The sequence below is a fragment of the Chaetura pelagica genome, unplaced genomic scaffold (genome assembly GCF_000747805.2).
Source record: "Chaetura pelagica isolate M959 unplaced genomic scaffold, ChaPel_1.0 scaffold50, whole genome shotgun sequence".
Classification (NCBI taxonomy): Eukaryota; Metazoa; Chordata; class Aves; order Apodiformes; family Apodidae; genus Chaetura; species Chaetura pelagica.
Window position 1 is genome coordinate 6,840,841 of NW_009952366.1, and position 10,019 is coordinate 6,850,859.

The 10,019-nt window shown below is 44.7% G+C and overlaps 1 protein-coding gene across 1 annotated transcript in view; it reads left to right on the plus strand.

Moving 5' to 3' along the window:
- Nucleotides 1-10,019, plus strand: part of LOC104398029 (probable imidazolonepropionase) — a 60,861-nt gene that overhangs the window by 16,131 nt on the left and 34,711 nt on the right. The window lies entirely within an intron of this gene.

Genomic DNA, 10,019 nt, shown 5'->3' on the forward strand with positions numbered 1-10,019 from the left:
CAGGGAATCAGTCTGGCGACCAGGCTGGGGCCCAGGGTTTTACCTCACCATCAGCAAGGGGAGGATTTCCCAGGTTCAAGGGGGCAACTAAATTCTCCCCATGTCCTGCATGTGCCGCTGCAGATCCAGGTGGTAGGAACCAGTTCCCGCAGCTCCTGTATGCCAGTGGTATCCTCAGCCCCCTCTAGGTACCTGACACAGAAATGTCTATAGGAGTCAGGAGACTGACACAACAGCTCTGAAAACCATCCACCCCCAGTGACCCCTGGAAATGTGCTGCTTTGGGGATGGGGCTTCTAGCAACCCTGGCAGGGACATGGGGTGCCCCCAGGTTCCTTTTTCATGCTGGGTTCCAGCCATGAAATCTAGCATCATAGTATCCACAGCAATGGCAGCACTCGCAGCACTGCGCCCTGCAAGGGAGAGGACAGCCAGGACAAGCCTCGGACCACAAACTGGGAGGTATTTTGGCACCTTACTGCCCTTGCTTAAATACGTCTGAGCTTCTGGAAACCAGGCAGGAGTGGGAACACCACAGGACAAACGGCTTAGGTTTTTAATGGGTTTAAAATAGGTTTGAAATCAAAGAAGATGAGATCCAGTGATCCAATGTCGACTGACGTTCCTGAGAGGCAGCCAAGAAAAACAAGCTGCTGTTCAGAAACCCGCTGAAGAACAAAGGGGAGAAGAAGAAGATGAAAGGGAGAATGGAAAAAAAGTACGAAGCCACCAGCTCAATACGTGTATCTAGGAGAGGACTGCCAAGTTAGCACTAATATCTAATGAGGTCAGATGAAAAAGGATTTTTTGTTCAATAAAAACATGTTGGTGTGTTTGAAATGTTTCTGATTTTAATAAGAAAATGTTTTCGAATTTCTAAGCACATTTCAAGCTGTGAATTCTCTTTCCAGATTAGATGGAAGCAGAACGAGTTTTGGGGGTTGATATGGTTTAAAAGGAATTAAAGGGATAATTTTTTCTCCTCCCATACTCCAATGTATAAAGCAGTATTGCCTTCACGTTTGCTGAACTAAACTGAAGTTATCTCCCTTGCCCTGTAGCCTTTATATCTTCTTTTCTAGTGTGGAAAGGACAGAGAAAAGGAAGTAGCAAAAATTGAAGTAACTTTTTTTTTTCCCTATAATGGCTTAAATTAAATAAGTTTTATATGTGTCTGAAACCATGGTTATTAAGCCATTTCACTAAAATAATCTGTTCTGAAGTGTTCTAACAGAAATACTCATGTTGATCTTCTGCTTTATTTAACACACAGCTGCAGCAATACATCACTAAATCTGAGCAAACATCACTGTTCTTTGAAAGGGAAGGAGATGTGGAATGCATAATTTTTTAATGCATTTTATGAGAAAGAATGCAGACACAATGCAAGTAATCAAATTATCCCAGCCTGCATAGGAAGGCAGAGGCAGAACCAAGAGCACAGGTTCAAGACAGAGCCTGGCAAAAAGTCAAGTGACTCATTAAATTGTGGTTGTGAAGGGTTAGTCCCAGTCTTCAGCTTCAGTGGAGTGATTTATATTTTCTATCTTGGGACAATGTATTTTTCAGTGAGTAATTATGTGAGCATGTCCTATGCACAGAAGTTCTGTATTTTGAGGAAAACAATGTCTGGTGGAATTGACACTGAACTGTCTGACAGTAGATTTCAGTGTTCAGTGAGTAGCAGGGATTGCTTGTATTTTTGAAAGCAAGAATTAGTATATGAAACACAGTTTGGGTTTCTTTTCCCTAGTTAATTGTCAGGATTATTGTAAAAAAGAAGACTAGAGCCCAGTCCTCAAAACCCAGCAACTGGTTTGCATATGTCCACGTAATAGCTGGAACATTCATGATGTTGCTGGGACATGCGTGGTCTTTAAGGGCTCTTGGTGTAAGAATTTTAATTTATCTTAAGTTAAAAGTTTAAAGCTTGTGCTAGCTTGTTCCAAAGACCTTTTGTAATATTAACTGAATTATGTCAAGTATTTTCTGTCAGCTATAGGATTTGTCATAAATCACAAGAAATCTTGTAATAATGTAGTTCTGAGCATTATGTCTCCAAAAAAGCCCCTTTCATAATGGGAAATACTGTCTTGTGTTTTTTAAATGTCTTTCTTTCCTCCCTTCCCTTGGGCTGTGCTTTTTTCTTTCTTTTGTCCTTTCTAGTGAAATTAAAGCTTTCCTTTTGACTGACTGGAGAAAATCAACCATTTAGTTAAATTCTATGTTTGTATCTTCTTCATCTCCCTGTAATAGAGGCAATTTCCTTTAATCTCCACAAATATGTAGTACACTGGGCTCCACATTTTCCATTTAGTTTCTCCTCAGTAATTTCCCACTTGAGATCTTTTAGCAAAGATGGGCATAAGCGACCTTATGGAAGACTGCAAGATGCTGAGGACATTTGGTCCAGAGCCAAACCCACTTCTTGTGAATGACCAACATCTACAAGTGTACAAGCCTGAATACCAGAACCAGGTAATGCTGCCTGTTGGAGCAGATTCTCCTAACATGAAGAGATCAGAGTAGTGCTCAGAGGAATTGTGGGTGCCCTCTCCCTGGAAGTGTTCAAGGCCAGGTTGGATGGGGCTTTGAGCAAACTGGTCTAGTGAAAGGTGTTCCTGCCCATGAAGGGGGGTTGGAACTAGATAATTTTTAAGTTCTCTTCCACTCCAAACCATTCTGTCTATAATTCTACAATTCTATGATCTCCTAGTTGTCACCCTTCCTCTTGTGTATCCCAGAGCAGAAGGTTCCATTCTGCTGGCATAAGGACACCCAGAGCAAAGGTAAGGAAGCTGAGCTGTGCCACATGTCCATTTGCAACCTTTTATTCCCCTGGGCAGTGCTCAGTGGTCAGCCAGGGCCATGCACTTTGGTCTGTATCACTGAAGGGGTATGTGAAACAGGAGAAAGAGATAGCACTAGAGGGCCTTTCAAGGTCCCTTCCAACCCTTAACATTCTGTGATTCTGTGAGATGCTGGGACAAGATAAAGCCAGTGAAGGACTGTCTTTGAGGAGGGAACCCATCCAGGACCAGCTGACTGTAAAGAGAGGTTGTGTCCTTGCTGATGTTACCACCCTGTGGTGACTCAAGCCAGGCAACATCTTTGGTGAAGTTGCACACAGCAGAGTGGCTAAGAGGTGACCATTTAATTGTTTTGGATCAAAACATGAAAGGAACAGCTGCTGCAGCCTCTTTGATTTCAAGAAAAGCCTTGGAGGAGTGTGCAAGTCTTTGGGGAATATATCTGTGCTAGACTTGCATGTTCAGTCCGAATTTGAAGTACTCCTGCAGTGGACCAAGAGCCCTGTTTTGACCACGTTGCTTCACATCTTTTCTCCTGCCTTTCAAAGAGTGCTGGCCCCATCACTGGATGGTGGTGAGCTCTGAGGTTGGTCCGATCAGATGGGAGTCCTTGCTGAAAAGCAGCTGGCTCCTGCTCAGCCCATGAGCCTCATCTTCAAGGGGGGGGAAGTGAACTTGGGTGAAGCTGTCGGGTCAGCTCATGAGAAAGAGCCAGACACAGTAATGCGATGAAGCAGGAGCTGATTCTGTGGCTCTGCTCCAGAGCTTTGTTCAGTGTGAACTTTAGGCCCTGAAGTACCCCTGAAATGCCATGTAGCCACCCAAAAAGTCTTTGAGCAGCAAGTAAGTGACAGGCAGGAGCCTGGTACCAGCCCTCTGCAGATCCCCTGGTCAGAACCACTTAGGGCAGTCACGCAGCAGAGTGTGTTGTTTTGGGAAGTGAATCTTAAGCATAAGGGTTGTTTTTTGGGGTTTTTTTAGGCATTAGCAGACTATCTGTGCAAGTAATTTTCTAGCTATGGTATCCTACAAAATGCTGGCTACCATGTTCCACCAATGAATCTCAGTGACCCAGGTGCCTGGTGGGTGAGCCAGTGTGGTTTCTGATTCTCTAAGCAAACACCAACATTTCCCAGCATGAGCAAGTTGAGTGGTGAGCAGTGACTAATGAACAGCTGGTATGAATTCTTGACACTCCTGGAATTCAGAAATACGTTGATGAATTCTGGCAGAAGTCCAAATATTTGCAAAGCAATGACTAAGGTGGTAATGAACTACAGCTGACTGGTTTATTCATGTTTAGAGGCCCTTCATGTCTGGAAGGTGGTGGGTGCCTGGAGATGCTACGAGCACCGCTCCAGGACAGGGACCCACAAGAGTACTGGTGCTCAGCTGCATTGTGCACATGCACAATATACAACTTCTTGAGATGGATCTCAAGGCAACCAGGACTTTTGCCTTGTGGGAAGGCTGTAAGCCCCTCTGTATCTGAAAGGGAAAGTGCACAAGCAGCTTCACATGCACTGACGGGGCAGAACAGACGCCACACAGAAGGCAACAACTGAGTATTACATTAGGAAATGTCAGTGACCTCTCCCTGTATGAGGAGCAGTGCAGAGAAGGATGAAGGAGATGGAGACACTGCTAGGCCAGCAAGGACTGCAAGACTTAGGATTAGATAATTTCCAACTGGAAAGAGCATTATTCCATGGAAAGACAACCTATAAATGAACAACAGAGAAGAATGGGGAAAATCTACGCTAAAGAGCATAGACTCTATACTGTGAACATATGTATTTACAGATGCTGATAGGCACCAGCAAATCTTGGCCTCTTCTACTGAGTCACCTTTGAAAATGGGACCTATGGTGGCTTAGCTTTTTTGATTTTGATAAGATTTGTATCAATGCCATGCACTGATTTCAGTAGGGTTTCTCTTGATGTGTACAAATATGACCAGACCATCCTTCAGACAATCTTCCTGCAATACCTGGGCATGCATCTGGCTTGTGTTCCAGCCCTGCTGTGCAAGCAGATGCATCCACTGTCTGTGAAGACAGGCATATTTCCTAGCATGGGCTGGGAATGCTGCTCACAGATTTCCTTGGGTAGATTCAGGCAGGCATCTCAAATTAAAATAAACTCAACCCAACAAATGGCCTCACTTTCCCTTTTATGAAAGGGATTTATTCTAATGATAAATGAGTTTAACTTGCAGGCAAAACCACAGATGGGCGAACATGACAGATTGATGTAGCCAGATGGAATCATGTTTGTTTTAATCCACAAGCAGTAGGCACAGCAGCGACAGCCTTTTCATGCCGCTTTGCAGGAATCAAGCCCTCTAAAACTTGATTGGAATTATGTCATGAGAAATAAATAGCCCAGACTGAGCCAGAGATAACAGAGGGTGCACGGCAATGGTGGTGCAACATTGCTTCAGGGGGAAGAATGCATCTAAAAGTTGTTGAATGTAACAAACTCAAGGACTGAGAGGAACAAGCTGACCTGGGGGGTTGTTTTGGCTGTTGCTGACCCCTTATCAGGCAGCAGTGAGGGTCTCCATAGCATTCAGGAGTGGAGAGAAACACAGCAAAAGCTATTTCTTGGCAAGTGGTATTTTTCTCCTGCTACAACCACCAGTCTCCTCTTCATGCCTTGCCACCAGACATGCACTCTGCTGATGCCACAGGGCCATGAACCCCACTGTCCACGGGCCATTTCTGCTGCACACACCCACTGGCTAGGGGCTTTTCACCAACATGTAGGGGCTTTTGCACCAGGGAAGTGTTTTGCTTAAGTGAACCCTTTTATTTTTGTTTGCTCACCACTGGATTTGGAAAGAGGAATCTGATAAAGTTCACCACTGATAAGGTTCTGCCCTTCCTCCCTGCCGGAGTCCCTGGTGCTTTTGTCATGAACAAGCCATAGTTGTTAGTGCTTTCCAAGAAAAGCAGCAGTGTTTTGCTAAAAGTGCCGGCTGGCAGTAGGTTGGCATTGGGTTTCTTTGTTAAAAGATGACAGAGCTTATGTTTTCTGGGAGAAAGAAAAGTCCTATTGATATAATAATATCATGCCAGGCAGACAGCCCCGCTTGTGTAATCCGCTTTAAGCACAATGCCGTGTTGTGGCTCGAGCATTGTTTCCAGCTGAAAAGTGGCTGTGATTTGCCTGGTCAAGAACGTTATCCTGACTGACAGGTCTACAAAAGCAGACAGCATGTGTGGCAGGCTGAGAGGCTGGGGGAGTCCACTTGGAGGACGAGGGGATGGAGCAGGCACCAGGGTGAAAGGGCACACTCCCACATCTGCACCTCCCTGCTGTGGGTTGAAAAGGTGTTGGTGGCATCCCATGGTGCTGGTGGCATCCCACAGTGATTGTGGTGTCCCGTGGTGCTGGTGGCATCCCACAGTGATTGTGGTATCCCACAGTGCTGGTGGCATCCCACATTGATTGTGGTGTCCCATGGTGATGGGCTCCTGCTTCCCAAGTGCAGCAAGGATTCAAAATGAGGCTCATTCAATTAAGTAATTTCTATCAAAGAATGCATGGCCAGAGCAGAGAAGGAGGAATAAGTTATCCTCAAGCCCAACCCTGTATAAGGGTGATAGTTAGATACTTAGCTAGAAATAGGACAATGTCTCTGTTTGGAAAGACTGAAGGTGGGTGGTACCTGCCCCAGCCAAGGCTTTCTTCCCCTGCAGCAGTCAAAGTATTTCTATACATGCTTCATCTGGGGTTATTGCTGAAATCCTGGTACGCCAGGGAAATAGCAAACCTAGTTTATAATGTGCTTTGGCAAACTCCTAACATTGCAAGGACCTTCTTGTTGCTTTTCTTGCTTTCCCATTAGGTCTATAAAAGTACTCACCTTAGACACTGAAATGGCCGTTTGCTCTCAGAGCTATGATCCTTGAGGAAGGTTGGGCATTTAAGTGTTAGTTGTTAATTGGTCCTTGACCATTGCGAAGACACTCAGGTTTTGGGTGACACTTTTTTACTGGGGAGAAATAGAAATAGAAATAATAGACAAATAATAGACTACGGCAGAGCAGGTGACTCTGTCATTACGCTCCACTGCTGGCTCACTGTCTTGTTCAATCAGATGTCCTAGAAGTCACAGTAAACAAAGGAAAACATTAGCAAAGATGTGCTGATTGTGTACAAAGCTAACAAAGAAGACAGAACTTTTAAATGGTCACATTAAAGCATATTGATAGTTCCTGCCTATCTAGACTTAGCTGCAAGCAGAACACTGGTATTTCTAAATCCAACAGCATTATAAAAACAGAATTAGACGCTTGGCAAAAAGCCTTGATATTCACTTTGTATTTTTTTAAAAATGTTTTTTCTGTTTACTGGATATTGAAAAGCCAAACTGCTTGACATACTCAAAAGGTGCTTCTTAGCAAAGAATTAAAAGGTTCTGTAAACTGCTCCTTTACCACCTAAGTCTTTTTAACTGTGGTACAATTCGGGCGAAATCAGAAGCACTTCATGACTTCAAGATGTTGATCCTGGCTTGCTTTGGACTAGACATTGATCCTGTGGCAAAGATGATGAACCTTGTGGGCATTTCTGCCATCTGATGGGTTGAGCTTTGCATTTGCAACACAGCTAGGGAGTTATGGAGTTGCTAAAACTTTGTAGCAGAAAGGTTTGCATGTATATGCACTGAGCTTTCTCCAACTGTAAAGCGTTTGTCATTGGCAAACCGGTGTCTTCTACATAAAGTAGTTTATTACAACCACTTGTGCTGCAGTGACCACCCCAAAGCTGTTTGCAAAACTTTCCTTAGGGCTAAACTCAGCTCTCAGCTGTGAAGTGATAAATCCGATTCACGACAAAGTCTTACAGAGGATGGTTGCTGGTCTCATGCCACCCTTTAAACCGAGGCTGGTTTCACTCCAATGTGAGAAGTGTGTAACAGCAGCATGGCCAGTTGAGCATAGGGGTCAGATGGATAAGCAGGACAAAGAATACAGGAAAGAAGAGAATCTTTTTCCTTTTTGGAGCTTGATACCCCAATCAACAGCCTTTCTCTAGCAAAAAGACAATTTCAGTATTTTACTGACGATAAAGGAGCATCTGTTCCAGGCAGGCTGAACCATCGGCCTTTTCCTTAGGTATTCAGGAGATGGCACTAGGAGAGGACACTGTGCAGGTGGCTGTATTCTGCAGCCTCTCTCCTCCAGCTAGGAATTTGGGGACTTAAACCCCAAGTAGCCCTTTGCTGCAGTTCAAAATTGGGCTGGCTTTCTCTCTCTGTTTGGAAATAACAGTGTGAAGTACTATGCATGTAACTAAGCCGAGCTCTGCTCCACAGACCTTCAAAACTGGCAGGCTAAGCACGGCCAGGCCAGCAGCTGGTTTCTGGGAGCACTGAATCACCTGCAGTCTTTGAGACCACTCCTAGCTAAGGCAGATACTTTTATGACAACTTTCCGTCTGATACTGACCAGGCCTGAACATGCTTAATTAGTGAGATCTGATGAGTGCTAAGCCTGAGGTTGTATTAGTCTTGCTTCTAAATTTGGACATGTGCTTTGAACTAGTAATACTGGAGTTAAAAGCGTAATGTAAACGGGATTAGACTTGGCTTGTAAAACCTTGGCTTCTTCCTTGTTCGAGGGAATAAAAGGCAGCAAGAAAACTCAGAGCATAGCAGATGCTTCAGACAAAAAATGGGTAGTAATTCAGAACACACACCTTTCAACACCTATCTCTGAGCATGTAGGAACATGGTGTGCCTGGGGTCCCGCGATGGGAGTCAGCAGGTGGGATGATGTGCCTGGGAGGGCAGTGGCACCCAGCAGTGGTTGGGTGGGAGGCTGCCCACAGCCCCCATCAGGCACAGGCCTGGCCACCCCGTTCCAAAATACGTGCCCATGGGATGGCATTGTACATTTGGTGTGACTGGAGCAGCCTGGAAAGGTGCAGCATTGCCCAACCTCCTTGCTGTGAGGGAGGTCAGGAAATCCTGGGCCTTTAGAGGGAGCTGGCAAAAGTCACCTGAGAAAAACTTCCAGGTGAAAAACAAACAAAGTGCACAGGCAAAAAACCCTCATAAGGTTTATCCTACGGCTGCCACACAGTGCTCTGGCTGTTCCCTGGATCCAGGTCTTCTGTTGCCGGATCTGAGAGATCATGGACCAGGCTGCCACAGGGTTGGGAGCAGCGCTGCCTCTGACTGGGGTGTAGGCAGACACAGGGAAGCACCGGAGGAAACAAAATACTGGAGCCTTCCACTCGGTGGTGTGGTGCAGGCATTCATCCAGGGATGATGTGCACCCAGCAGGAGTGCACAAAGAATATATGGAGCTTGATATGTTTGGAAACATGTCAGACAGCACTCAAACACATGCACTGAAGGCTGCAGGCAGCTTAGCGTGTTCCATATATCTCAAGGATAGTTTCATGAGAGAAATTCAAGCTTTTGGAAGGGGAGTAGCCTTCCAGGAGAGTGTCTTCATATGTGCAAATTCAGTCTAGCTCATGAGAATATAGATTCTGATCTGACCTCTTGACATTTCCCTGTATAAGTGCAAAATTATAATTTATCCTGTCTTCTGAATATGATAACGGATGACCCCCAGTTTTGCAGCTCTGAGTGACATGGATGCTCTTATAAATGTTTGCTCCTGTCCAGTCTCCAGCATTGATCTTCCTGAGCAGGGATCTTCCAAGCTAGCCAGAAGCCCTTCATTTGCATTTCTGCTTAGGAGTTAAATCCCCTTTATGTGCTATTTTGCCTTTTTTTCTCACTTATCTGCAGATGTTTCAGGACTGGAGGAGAGTGCTTAGAACAAATCTCCCAGCTGATGAACAAAAGAGGGTGTTTAATTTAGTTACTTCCAAGTAATCCAGTCAAGCCATTCAGACATTTGTTGCCAAACAAGATCATCCAGGCTAAGAGCCTTGTATACACTATTCCTATTGTTCTGGTGAGTTATTTGCCTTGTACTTACAGCAGTCTGAAAACTATTTCTCTCTGTATAATGAGAAGGAATTTTACACATGTAAAGAATTCTCCATGCTTCGGTTTACAGATGTGATTTAACAGTTTTTGCCTTCAGAGACCTTGATGGAGAAATATCTGAGGTATCTAAAACATTATAAGAGAGGTCAGAAATGGCACTGAGAACTTAGGCCTGGTAGCTTTTATGGCTTCATTCAGCCTGCTGCAGTCAAAGAAATATTTTCACTTTG